Source organism: Papio anubis, chromosome 2 (assembly GCF_008728515.1).
Source record: "Papio anubis isolate 15944 chromosome 2, Panubis1.0, whole genome shotgun sequence".
Taxonomy (NCBI): Eukaryota; Metazoa; Chordata; class Mammalia; order Primates; family Cercopithecidae; genus Papio; species Papio anubis.
Window position 1 is genome coordinate 193,163,966 of NC_044977.1, and position 12,355 is coordinate 193,176,320.

General features: G+C 49.8%; 1 pseudogene across 1 annotated transcript; it reads left to right on the forward strand.

Annotated features, from left to right (window-relative positions):
• The first annotated feature begins 5,484 nt into the window (after positions 1 to 5,484).
• LOC110742686 lies at positions 5,485 to 12,353 on the forward strand (annotated as a pseudogene). Its single transcript, XR_002520669.2, has 3 exons — positions 5,485 to 10,579; positions 11,195 to 11,358; positions 12,297 to 12,353. The product of XR_002520669.2 is annotated as a mucin-4 pseudogene (transcript).
• Positions 12,354 to 12,355: the final 2 nt, after the last annotated feature.

Below are 12,355 nucleotides of genomic sequence, written 5' to 3' on the forward strand. Positions count from 1 at the left end.
TCGGTAGGGCTGCTGCGATTTGCTGGGGGTTCACTTCAGGCCCTCTTCATCTGGTTCGCTCTCCTGCACCTGAAGATGTCACTTGAGGAGGCTGGAGAACAGCAAAGATGGGTGCCTGCTCCTTCTTCTGGGATCTCTGACCTTGAGGGGCACCTAACTGATGCCAATAGGAACACTCCTGTAGAGGGTGTCTGACAATTCCTGTTGGGGGCTGTCACCCAGTTGGGCAGCATGGGAAGCAGGACCCATTTAATGATGCACTTTGGCTGTGCCTTGGTGGAGGGGGTGTGGTTTGCTGGAGGGAAACCCACTCATCTGGGCTGCCCAGATTCCTCAGAGCCAGCAGCAGAAAAGACTAAATCTGCTGGTTCACAGAGACTGTCTTATTTTCTACTGGAGATTTTTTTCGTTAAGCTTTCCTCCAGGCAAGTCTCTAAACCACTGACCTGGAGCAGGTTTTATTGACCAGACCTGACCCTGGGGCTCATTTGGCAGCAGTGTTAACTGGCCACCCTGATGCAGGCTGTGCTGTGAGTCTGAATGTTTCCTTCCCTACAGGTACCATTTAGTCTCCATGGCAGGGAAACTGCCTTCATCTTTTTGTACCTCTCAGGGCTGTTTTAAGGAGAGGAGTATTTGGCAACTTGAGCAAGAAAGACTGACCACTTCAAATCACATCAGATACATGAAATTTCAGTTTTGTTTCTAGATTTCTTGAAAACAGATTGATGACACCTTTTCATTTGAAAAGGACATCCACATTACAGTATTTTAAAAACAACTAATTTATGTCATTGACAATTTACTTTTGAGGCCCTGAAGGTGTACAGCAGAGCCCTCAACCAGACAGCTGGTACCTCTGCAGAATATTAACCTTATTTCTGCTCTGGGTGTTTTGAACTTGGCTAATTACCAAAAGTCTCCTTCTTCTGATTAAGAGTTTTAAATCTGGCTACTGTCACCTTGCAGAAACAGCTCTGTTCAAAGAAGGAGCAGTGCCCTAGCCTTGATGTTCATGTTCCCTAAGGGGACACCACCTCCTGATACATGGAAAAAGGGTTTCAATCAATCACCAAATACCACAAATCTCTTGAAATTGAGTTTATTGTTGCATCATAATAACCCTATGGGAAAGAATTTTAGCATCAACATAAGAAATAGCTTTGTTATTAGGCTTTTCTTTTTTTTTTTTTTTTGAGACAAGGTCTGACTTTGTCACTCAGGCTGGAGTGCGCTGGCGCAATCTCGGTTCACTGCATCCTCTGCCTCCTGGGCTCAAGCCATCCTCCCACCTCAGCCTCCCTAGTAGCTGGGACCACAGGCAAGCACAACCATGCCCAGATAATCTTTGTATTTTTTTGGTAGAGATGGGGTTTCATCATGTTGCCTATGCTTGTCCCAAACTCCTAGACTCAGGCGGTCCACCCACCTCAGCCTCCCCAAGTGCTGGGATTACAGGCATGAGCCATGGCACCCAACCAGCTCTGCTGTTTTTTAATGAACATTTTACTTTTTGGAAGGTAAACATTTTGCGGAAAACTTTGATACAAACTGCCCAGTCTAATGTAAAATATAAAATGAAATGAGATTGTCATCAATGAATCTCTATTGTGCCTATGTCCTTATCAATGTGCCTAGACTCTTGTTAAGACCATCTGCCAAAAGGGCCACCTTTTGACTTTAACAGGCCCTACACACATATCTTCCTGGGCCCCTCCTTCTGTAAAAGAAAAACATTAAAAATTATGTTATGACTGCAAAGACTAGCAATCAAGGCTGAATTCATTATTACCGGTTTTTTTTTTTTCCTTCTTCTAATTGTAAAAGAAATTAACATGAAAACAATTTCTGGATTCTGGAAAGTACCTTGGGCCATGGTGCCTGTGACTTCTGGGCCTCGCCGTTCCATTGGCCCTGCTGGCTATGATAAGGGGGGGCACCCTGAGAAGCTGCTCAGCAAGGTTTGCGCTGAGCTCGGCCGCCATCTCCCCACATGATTTTGAAAACAGAATAGAATTGACTTTCACTCCAGTTAAAAAGAAAAAGGGATCCAAGTTCTGGATTGTAAGTAGAGGGAACCAATAAGCGCCAAAGAGATGTGCAAAGACCATCTACAGGGAAACCAAAATGAAATTAAAATAATTACATGTGTGAGTATAAGGCAGGGACTCTTCTGCCCCACCTCCCCCCACAAAAATACCATTATTCCAGAAAAGAGGGAGTGTCACTCTCATTTGGGTCTTCATCAGTTGTCTTGTATCATTGGGCGTGTGCTCTCAATTACTTTATGTAGAATGAACAAAGCTGTTTGAGCAAATGCCAGTAGGACATAGATTCAGGCAGGCAGCGCATTCATGTATAAAGCTCACAGCATTTTCCCTCTCCCTGTCCTGCTGGGGCAGCAAAGTTCCTGGGCTTTTCAGATGGGAAACAGAGAGAGAGGAGGGAGAAAAAGAGAATCACAAGTAAGAAATTTAAGGGGATGGGATTAGGAGATGGGTTGAGCAGAAAAACTGACAGGAGTCAGTACAAGACTAAGGAGAAGCAAAGAAGATGATGAAAAGGAAGAATGCTGCACATCTACTAGGGAGTGTTTGAAAAATACATGTATAGGACATAAGGGTAATTTGATTTTTTTAAATGCTTAACGTACATGCATTTTAATTAAACATTGTTGTGAGACTAAAACACGTGAATCTCGGCTTTTAGGCTTTATATGGGGAAAGTAGAAGGTGCACTCAATCAGTAATTCCATTATAGTTCTTCCAGAATAGGCCGGAAACAGTGGGTCATGGCTCTAATCCCAGAACTTTGGGAGGCTGAGGCGGGAGGATCCCTTGTGCCCAGGAGTTCAAGACCAACCTGGACAACATAGCGAGACCTCATCTCCACAAAAAAAAAAGAATTAGCTGGGCATAATGGTGCATGCTTGTGGTCCTAGCTACTTGGAAGGCTGAGGTGAGAGGATTGCTTGAGTCCTATAGGTCGAGGCTGCAGAGAGCCCTGAGTGTGCCACTGCCCTCCAGCCTGAGTGGCAGAGCAAGATGCTGTCTCAAAAAACAAAACAAAACAATCTTTGGAGGCAAACACAATGGCGACAAGATGTTGGCAAGTGTTATTTATTGCGGTATTCACTATCAGTAGGTGCCTGCATATGTGGGCAAAAACCTTAGCTCTGGTTAAATAAATAAACACTACACTCATCATTGTAATAAGAGCTTCAACTTCACTGAGCTTAAACTCTCAAGTCTCACGATGTTTTTCTGTCTTCTATTTAAAGAAAATAGTAATGTGACAACACCGCTTCCCTCATCCACTCCAAGTAGCCGTATTTCTACGAAGAGCATTCCTCACGAGACATCCCCTTCAGGTGAAACAACCACCTCACCCCATTCCAGTGTGAGCAACACATTCCTGATGACATCACAGGTGCAAACAATGAAAATGTCCACAGACTCCACTCCGGGAACCACAGGGGAAACATCAACAACTGGAAGTAAAACTCCTGCCGCAGTCATCTCAGCAGGCTCAGCAGCAGTGACACTCGAGGGACAATCAACTGCCACTTCTTCAAGGACCTCTAATCAGGACATATCAGCTTCATCTCAGAACCACCAGACTAAGAGCATGGAGACCACCAGAGAATCTGAAACTGGCACCCTCACACAGATGGCCACATTAACTTTTTCATCCTCCCCAAGTGTACACAGTGTGACAGAGACTGTTTCTCAGGAGACATCTACTCCAGGTAAAACAATGACCTCATACCCCTCGAGTTTCAGCAACACACCCGTGATGACAACATCCACAGACTCCACTCTTGGAAACACAGAGGAGACATCAACACTGGAAACTAAAAGTCCTTCCCCACTGGCAACGCCGGACGGTCGGCTGGGACGTCTGTCAATCCGGGCCGGGCTCGCGGAATCAACTCAGACATCAGCTCTTTCCAGGGACAGGCCTCAGGGGTGACATCCCCACTCCAGTTTCAGCAGCACACCCCCCAGCATCTACAGACTCCATTCTTGGAAAAACAGAGGAGACATCAACACCTGGAACTAAAAGTCCTACTCCAGTATCCTCAGTAGAGTCCATAACAGCTGAGCCAGCAGGACAATCAACAGCACCTTCCTCCAAGGACCTCTGCCCAGGACATATCAGCTTCTTCTCCAGACACACCAGTCTCAGAGCACCCAGAGACCTGCTGTGACTCAAGCCAGCACTCTCACACAGATGACGACATCAACTCTTTCCTCTTCCCCAAGTGTACTCAATGGGATGGAGACTGTTTCTCAAAGACTATCTCCTCCAGATGGAAATGTCACATCATTTCTCTCCAGTGTCTGCCAACAGCTCATGATGACATCCAGGAATATAACAGCGACAACCTCCACAGACTCCTCTTGGAAACACAGAAGAACATCAACACCAGGAACTGGCAGATTTCTGCCCAGTGACCTCAGCAGTCTCAATAGCAGCTAGACTGGAAGGACAATCACAAACAAATATAAAGGACTTCTATCAGGACACATCAGCTATGCAGAACCACCAGACCTGAGAGGCTTACAGACACCACCAGAGAGTCTCAAACCAGCACCCTCCCAGGATGTCCACCTCTTCCATCCTCCCCAAGTGTACAATATGACAGCAGTTTGTTTCTCCCAGGACACATCTCCTCCGGGTGGAAACAACTGCCTCGTTCTCCAGTGTCCGCGGACATCCATGATGACATCAAAGATGATAACAAGCGACAACCTCCACAGCCTCACTCTTGGAAACACAGTGGAGACATCCAACACCCGCTTACACCGGAGTCATAGGTCCAGTCACCTCAGCCGCATCCACAATGACAGCTGAGCCAGAAGGACAATCTGCCAGCAACTTCCTCAATGACCTCTTCCCTGGACACAACAGGTTTCTCAGAACCACCAGACTCCAGAGCATGGAGACCACCAGAGAATCTCAAACCAGCACCCTCTACTGGATGCCCACATCACTCTTTCTTACTCCCCAACAGTGCGTAGCGTGACATGGACTGTTTCCTGGGAGACATCTCCTCCAGGTAATCTGACCACCTCATCACCCTCCAGTGACACACCCGTGACATCAAGGTTATAACAATGACAATAGCCTCCACAGACTCCAGCCTTAGCCAAACCTGGGGAGACATCAGCACAGCTTACAGTCGTGCCAGTCCCACATCAGCAGTCTCAATAACAGCTGAGCCAGAAGGACAATCAGCAACTTCTCTGAGGACCTCTACTGGGACACACTCAGCTTTTCTCAGAACCACCAGTCTCAGAGCCACAGCGGAGACTTCCTGGCCGAAGCCTGAAACCCGGCACACCCTCACACAGAGATCCACATCAACACTTTCCTCTTCCCAAGTGTACTCAATGTCACAGAGACTGTTTCTCAGGAAGCATCCTCTGCCAGGTGAGGCGGCCACCCATCTCCTCCAGTGTCACCCAGCACAATATGATGGCAGCATCAAGGTTACTGACAATGACAACCTTTACAGAATCCATTTTTAATATCACTGAGGAGACATCGACACCTGGAACTAAAAGTCCTACACCAGTCCCCTCAGCAGCATCCATCACAGCTGAACCAGAAGGACAATCAGCAGCACCTTCCTCAAGGACCTCTACCCAGGATATATCAGCTTCTTCTCAGAACCACCAGTCTCAGAGCACAGAGACCACCAGCGAAGCTCAAACCAGCACTCTCACACAGATGATGACATCAACTCTTTCCTCTTCCCCAAGTGTACTCAATGGGATGGAGACTGTTTCTCAAAAGACGTCTCCTCCAGATGAAATGTCCACATCATTTCTCTCCAGTGTCACCAACACGCTCATGATGACATCAAAGACTATAACAACGACAACCTCCACAGACTCCACTCTTGGAAACACAGAAGAGACATCAACACCAGGAACTGAAAGTTCTACCCCAGTGACCTCAGCAGTCTCAATAACAGCTGAACTGGAAGGACAATCACAAACAACGTCCTCAAGGACTTCTATCCAGGACACATCAGCTTCTTCACAGAACCACCAGACACAGAGCACAGACACCACCAGAGAGTCTCAAACCAGCACCCTCCCAGAGATGTCCACATTACCTCTTCCATCCTCCCCAAGTGTACACAATATGACAGCAACTGTTTCTCAGGACACATCTCCTCCGGGTGAAACAACTGCCTCGTTCCTCTCCAGTGTCACGGACACATCCATGATGACATCAAAGATGATAACAGTGACAACCTCCACAGCCTCCACTCTTGGAAACACAGTGGAGACATCAACACCGCTTACTGGAAGTCATAGGTCAGTCACCTCAGCCGCGTCAATGACAGCTGAGCCAGAAGGACAATCACCAGCAACTTCCTCAATGACCTCTTCTCTGGACATAACAGGTTTTTCTCAGAACCACCAGACTCAGAGCATGGAGACCACCAGAGAATCTCAAACCAGCACCCTCACACAGATGCCCACATCCACTCTTTCTTACTCCCCAACAGTACGTAACGTGACATGGACTGTTTCTCAGGAGACATCTCCTCCAGGTGATACGACCACCTCATCACCCTCCAGTGACACACCCGTGATGACATCCAAGGTTATAACAATGACAACCTCCACAGACTCCAGCCTTGGAAACACAGGGGAGACATCAACACCGCTTACTGGAAGTCTGATGCCAGTCACATCAGCAGTCTCAATAACAGCTGAGCCAGAAGGACAATCAGCAACTTCTCTGAGGACCTCTACTCAGGACACATCAGCTTTTTCTCAGAACCACCAGTCTCAGAGCACGGAGACCACAAGCGAAGCTGAAACCGGCACCCTCACACAGAGATCCACATCAACACTTTCCTCTTCCCCAAGTGTACTCAATGTCACAGAGACTGTTTCTCAGGAGACATCCTCTGCAGGTGAAATGACCACCCCATCTCCCTCCAGTGTCACCAACACACTCATGATGACATCAAAGACTATAACAATGACAACCTCAACAGGCTCCACTGTTGGAAACACAGAAGAGACATCAACACCAGGAACTGAAAGTTCTACCCCAGTGATCTCAGCAGTCTCAATAACAGCTGAACTGGAAGGACAATCACGAACAACGTCCTCAAGAACTTCTATCCAGGACACATCAGCTTCTTCGCAGAACCACCAGACTCAGAGCACTGAGACCACCAAAGAATCTCAAACCAGCACTCTTACACAGAGAACCACATCAATTCCTTCCTTCTCCCCAAGTGTACACAATGTGAAAGGGACTATTTCTCAGAAGACATTTCCTCCAGGTGAAACAACTACCTCATCCCTCTTTAGTGTCACAAACACACCCATGATGACATCAAAGAAGATAACAACGACAACCTCCACAGACTCCACTCTTGGAAACACAGGGGAGACATCAGTACCTGTTACAAGAAGTCTTATGCCAGTCACTTCAGCAGCCTCAATAACAGCTGAGCCAGAAGGACAATTACCAGCAACTTCCTCAAGGACTTCTACTCAGGACACAACAGATTTTTCTCAGAACCACCAGTCTCAGAGCACAGAGATCACCAGTGAAGCTCAAACTGACACCCTCACACAGATGATGACATCAGCTCTTCCCTCTTCCCCAAGTGTACTCAATGTGACAGAGGCTGTTTCTCAGAAGACATCTCCTCCAGATGAAATAACCACATCATTTTCCTCCAGTGTCACCAACACACTCATGATGACATCAAAGACTATAACAATGACAACCTCCACAGACTCCACTCTTGGAAACACAGAAGAGACATCAACACCAGGAACTGAAAGTTCTACTCCAGTGACCTCAGCAGTCTCAGTAGCAGCTGAACCAGAAGGACAATCACGAACAACTTCCTTAAGGACTTCTACGCAAGACACATCAGATTCTTTGCAGAACCACCAGACTCAGAGCATAGAGACCACCAGAGTATCTCAAATCAACACCCTCACACCGGTTACAACATCAACTGTTTTATCCTCACCAAGTGGATTCAACCCAAGTGGAACAGTTTCTCAGGAGACATTCCCTTCTGGTGAAACAACCACTTCATCCCCTTCCAGTGTCAGCAACGCATTCCTGGTGACATCAGAGGTGTTCAGAATGCCCACCTCCAGAGACTCTACTCTTGGAAACACAGAGGAAATATCACTACCTGTAAGGGGAACCATTTCTGCAATTACTTCTAGAGTTTCAACCATATGGTTGTCAGACACACTGTCAACAGCACTCTCCCCCAGTTCTTTACCTCCAAAAATATCCACAGCTTTCCACACCCAGCAGAGTGAAGGTGCAGAGGCCATAGGATGGCCTCATGAGAGGAGTTCAGTCTCTCCAGGTGTGTCTCATGAGACATTTCCTCCACATGAAACCATAACATGGCCTTCCTCATTCTCCAGTGAAGACCGCACAACTCGCTCACCAAAAGAACTGCCCTCAACACCAACAGGTGCTGCCACTAGGCTTGTCACAGGAAGTCCAATAGTGCCAGGGACAGCCGGCACTATTCCAAGGGTCCCCTCTGAGGTCTCAACAATAGGTGAATCAGGACAGCCCACCACACACCCCTCCCACAGCACAACTCTCCTGGAAACAACAGGGGCAGGTGCCCAGACACAACGGACACAAGAAACGGGGACCACTGGAGAGGTTCCTATCAACAGCCCAAGCTACAGTGTGACTCAGATGATAAATACGGCCACATCCCCATCTTCTTCACCTATGCTGGATGGACACACATCACAACAAATTACAATGGCACCATCAACAAATCATTCAACAATACATTCCACAAACACCTCTCCTCAGGAATCACTGGCTGTTTCCCAGAGAGGTCACACTCAAGCCCCGCAGACCACACAAGAATCCCAAACCACAAGGTCCATCTCCCCTGTGACTGACACCAAGACAGTCACCACCCCAGGCTCTTCCTTCACAGCCAGTGGGCACTCACCCTCAGAAATTGCTCCTCAGGACACACCTACCATAAGTGCAGCGACAACCTTGGCCCCAGCTCCCACTGGGGATGGTCACACAACCCAGGCCCCAACCACAGTACTGCAGGCCACACCCAGCAGCCCTGACTCCACCCTGGCGCCCTCAGGAGGCGCATCACTTTCCATAACAGGTGCCCTTCCTGGTGTAGTGTCAACACCAGGGGTCCCAGAAGGACGATGGACATCAGCCTCTGCCAGCACCTCACCTGACACAGCAGCAGCCATGACCCAAACCCACCAGGCTGAAGGCACAGAGGCCTCTGGAGAAACACAGACCAGTGAACCGGCCTCCTCAGGGTCGGGCACCACCTCAGATGGCACAGCTACCCCTTCCTCATCCAGGGCGAGCAGCACAACACCTTCAGGAAGCGAAGGAATATCTATCACAGGAGAGACCACATGGTTCTCGCCAAACCCCTCTAGGGACAGTCACACAACCCAGTCAACAACCGAATTGCTATCTGCCTCAGCCAGTCATGATGCCACCCCAGTAAGCACAGGAATGGTGTCTGCGATTGTCCCCAGCACCTTTCCTGTCACTCTCTCTGAGGCCTCCACTGCACGGAGACCGACAGGACAGTCAAGCCCAACTTCTCCCAGTGCCTCTCCTCAGGAGATGGCCGCCATTTCCCGGATGGCGCAGACTCAGAGGACAGGAACCAGCAGAGGGTCTGACACCATCAGCCTGGTGTCCCAGGCGACTGACACTTTCTCAACAGTCACACCCACACCTCCTTCGATCACATCCAGTGGGCTCACATTTCCACAAACCGAGACCCACACTCTGTCACCTTCAGGGTCTGGTACAACCTTCAACATGGCCCTCGTCAGCAACAGCCATGGCACCCAGACAACAGTGCCAACCTCGTCACCTGGGACCACGGAAGGGCCACCTAAGGTCAGTTCCAGCACCCTGAGTGATGGCGCCTCTCATTCTCCTTCCACAGTTGTGTCCACCAGTGAGGGTGTTCTGACCACAAGCAGGAGCTCAGTCATCCATGAGACCGTACCCACAGCGGTCTTTACCCCGTTACATTCTGGTAACAATGCCTTAACAATTACCACGCGGGTGCCTGCATCGTCAGTGGGCGTCTCAAGCACGCCCAGCCCTGAGCACCCGGAAGCTACTAAAAGGGTGACCCCCACACCCAACCCCATGATAAGGTCCACGCACAAGAGTTCTACAAGCAATCATAGTGGCACAATGAATTCTACGCCAACCTCGTCATTCTCCCCTACCACCTACCTGTCAATCCAGACCACTCTGGAAGCTTCTTCAGCATCTAAGTATCCTAAGAACACATTTCCCACTCCACAGCCATCCAGAGACTCAGCTTCCTCCAGTGACATGAACACAGCTCAGACCACACTGACTTTCTCTCCTTCCAGCGGTCACTCTCCATTCTCTCCAGCATTCCCTGGCCCTGCTGTCACGTCGAACTCCACCACCCTACTCACAGGTCATGCCACCCCTCTTGCCGTCAGCAGCGCATCCTCAGCATCCACAGTATCCTCGGGCTCCCCTCTGAAGACGGAAACATCAGGTAGCTGCCATCTGCCTTGTCTTCGTCTCTCCCAGTGGCCCCCTTGGCTGAATTCAGCCTAAGGAGTACTTGAGAACACTGGCGCATTCATATTATCCGGTGGGACTGAGTCAGGTCCCACAGAGGAGGAGGTGATGGGTGTGGTGGGTGACAGGCTCACCCCACTCTCTGCCCCAGTCGAAACCTGCTGATGTCGAGAGTGGTTTGGATATGACCAGTGGACAGACAAGGAGTTTCCAGCTCTCTCTTCCAGCTCCTGATTTCTTTGAATCTCTTTGACTCTGCTGTTCTCTTACTGTAAGAACCACCCCTGCCTTCTCTTTTCACGTGTCCAGGAATGACGACAACCTCAGTGAAGACAGGCAGCGAGAGTGGCCGAGTCACATCACTACCCCCAACAACCTCCCAGACCGCCACAGCCACATCCACACCCCCGACCACCTCCCAGACCGCCACCTCCGCCACTCCCAGCACTGCCACGCACACCCGCTCCACAGCCGCCCCCGCCCCCGTGCCCGTCCCGCCTGAGAAAGGTGAGTGAGGCCGTACAGGTGAGACATGTGCGTTTTGAGCGGTGACGTAACTGATGGCTCCCTCTCAGCCTGCTTCCCACAGTCTCTGCTCTTTCGGGTCGGGAGGGCCTTACTGAGGACAGGGACACAGCATCGGAGTCGCTGCTGAGGGCTGGCTTTGTGCATGGCACTGGGCCAGGGGCTGGAGACAGAGAAATGACCCTGGTGCCATTCAGCAAGGGACAGATGGACTGTCTGGTAGAGGCGGTTAGAGGACTTGTGCCAGGGTCTAAGCACACACAATGGAAAGCCCTAAGGAAGGCAGAGCCGGGGGATGGAGAGCACCCCGGGCAGGGAGGAGGGGCAGGGAGGAGGGTGGAAACAGCTGGAACAAAAGTGCGGAAGGTATGGCCGTGGAAAGTGGACCCGGTGCTGCATGGGGAGTGGGTCCCCGAATCATTTGGGGTGGCTGAAAATGAGAACAAGAGGAGCAAAAAGTGCGGCCAGCATGCAATCCTGTAGGTAAGGAGAGCCAGGGAGGACTGTTTTGCATTGTACAAATGGCATTTAACAAGTGGTGCCTGCAGCGGCCAGATGTGCAGTCAGCGACGAGTCCAGGAGAGCCTACGGGATTCCAAGCAGGACCAGGGGAGGGCCCCAAGGAGTCGGCAGCTGCGAGAAATATTTGGGACAAGGTTTCTCAAACCGGAGCCCAAGAACCTCTAGGGAGTCCTAGGTTAAATTCGAGGAGTCTTCAAGTTTAACCGGAGAAAGGCCATCTTAGGAAGCAAGTCTTATTCCCTGAAAAGGGTTCTGCAGTCACGAATCTTCACTGCACTGGACTTTTGTCATTTTTTTTTTTTTTGAAACGGAGGGTTGCTCTTGTCGCCCAGGCTGGAGTGCAGTGGAGCAATCTTGGCTCACTGAAACCTCCACCTCCCGGGTTCAAGAGATTCTCCTGCCTCAGCCTCCCGAGTAGCTGGGATTACAGGCATGCACCGCCACACCAGGCTAGTTTTTGTATTTTTAGTAGAGACGAGGTTTCTCCATGTTGGTCAGGCTGGTCTCGAACTCCTGACCTCGTGATCCACCCGCCTCGGCCTCCCAAAGTTCTGGGATTACAGGCGAGAGCCACCCATTTAACCCTGAAAAGGATTGGGACTACCTAAGACATGGCGAATCGTTTGCGGGTATTCTGCCAGCAGGACCTGTTTTTCTCCGAGCTGGGGAAGGATGAGAGGCGCAGCTCGGGAGTAAAATGACC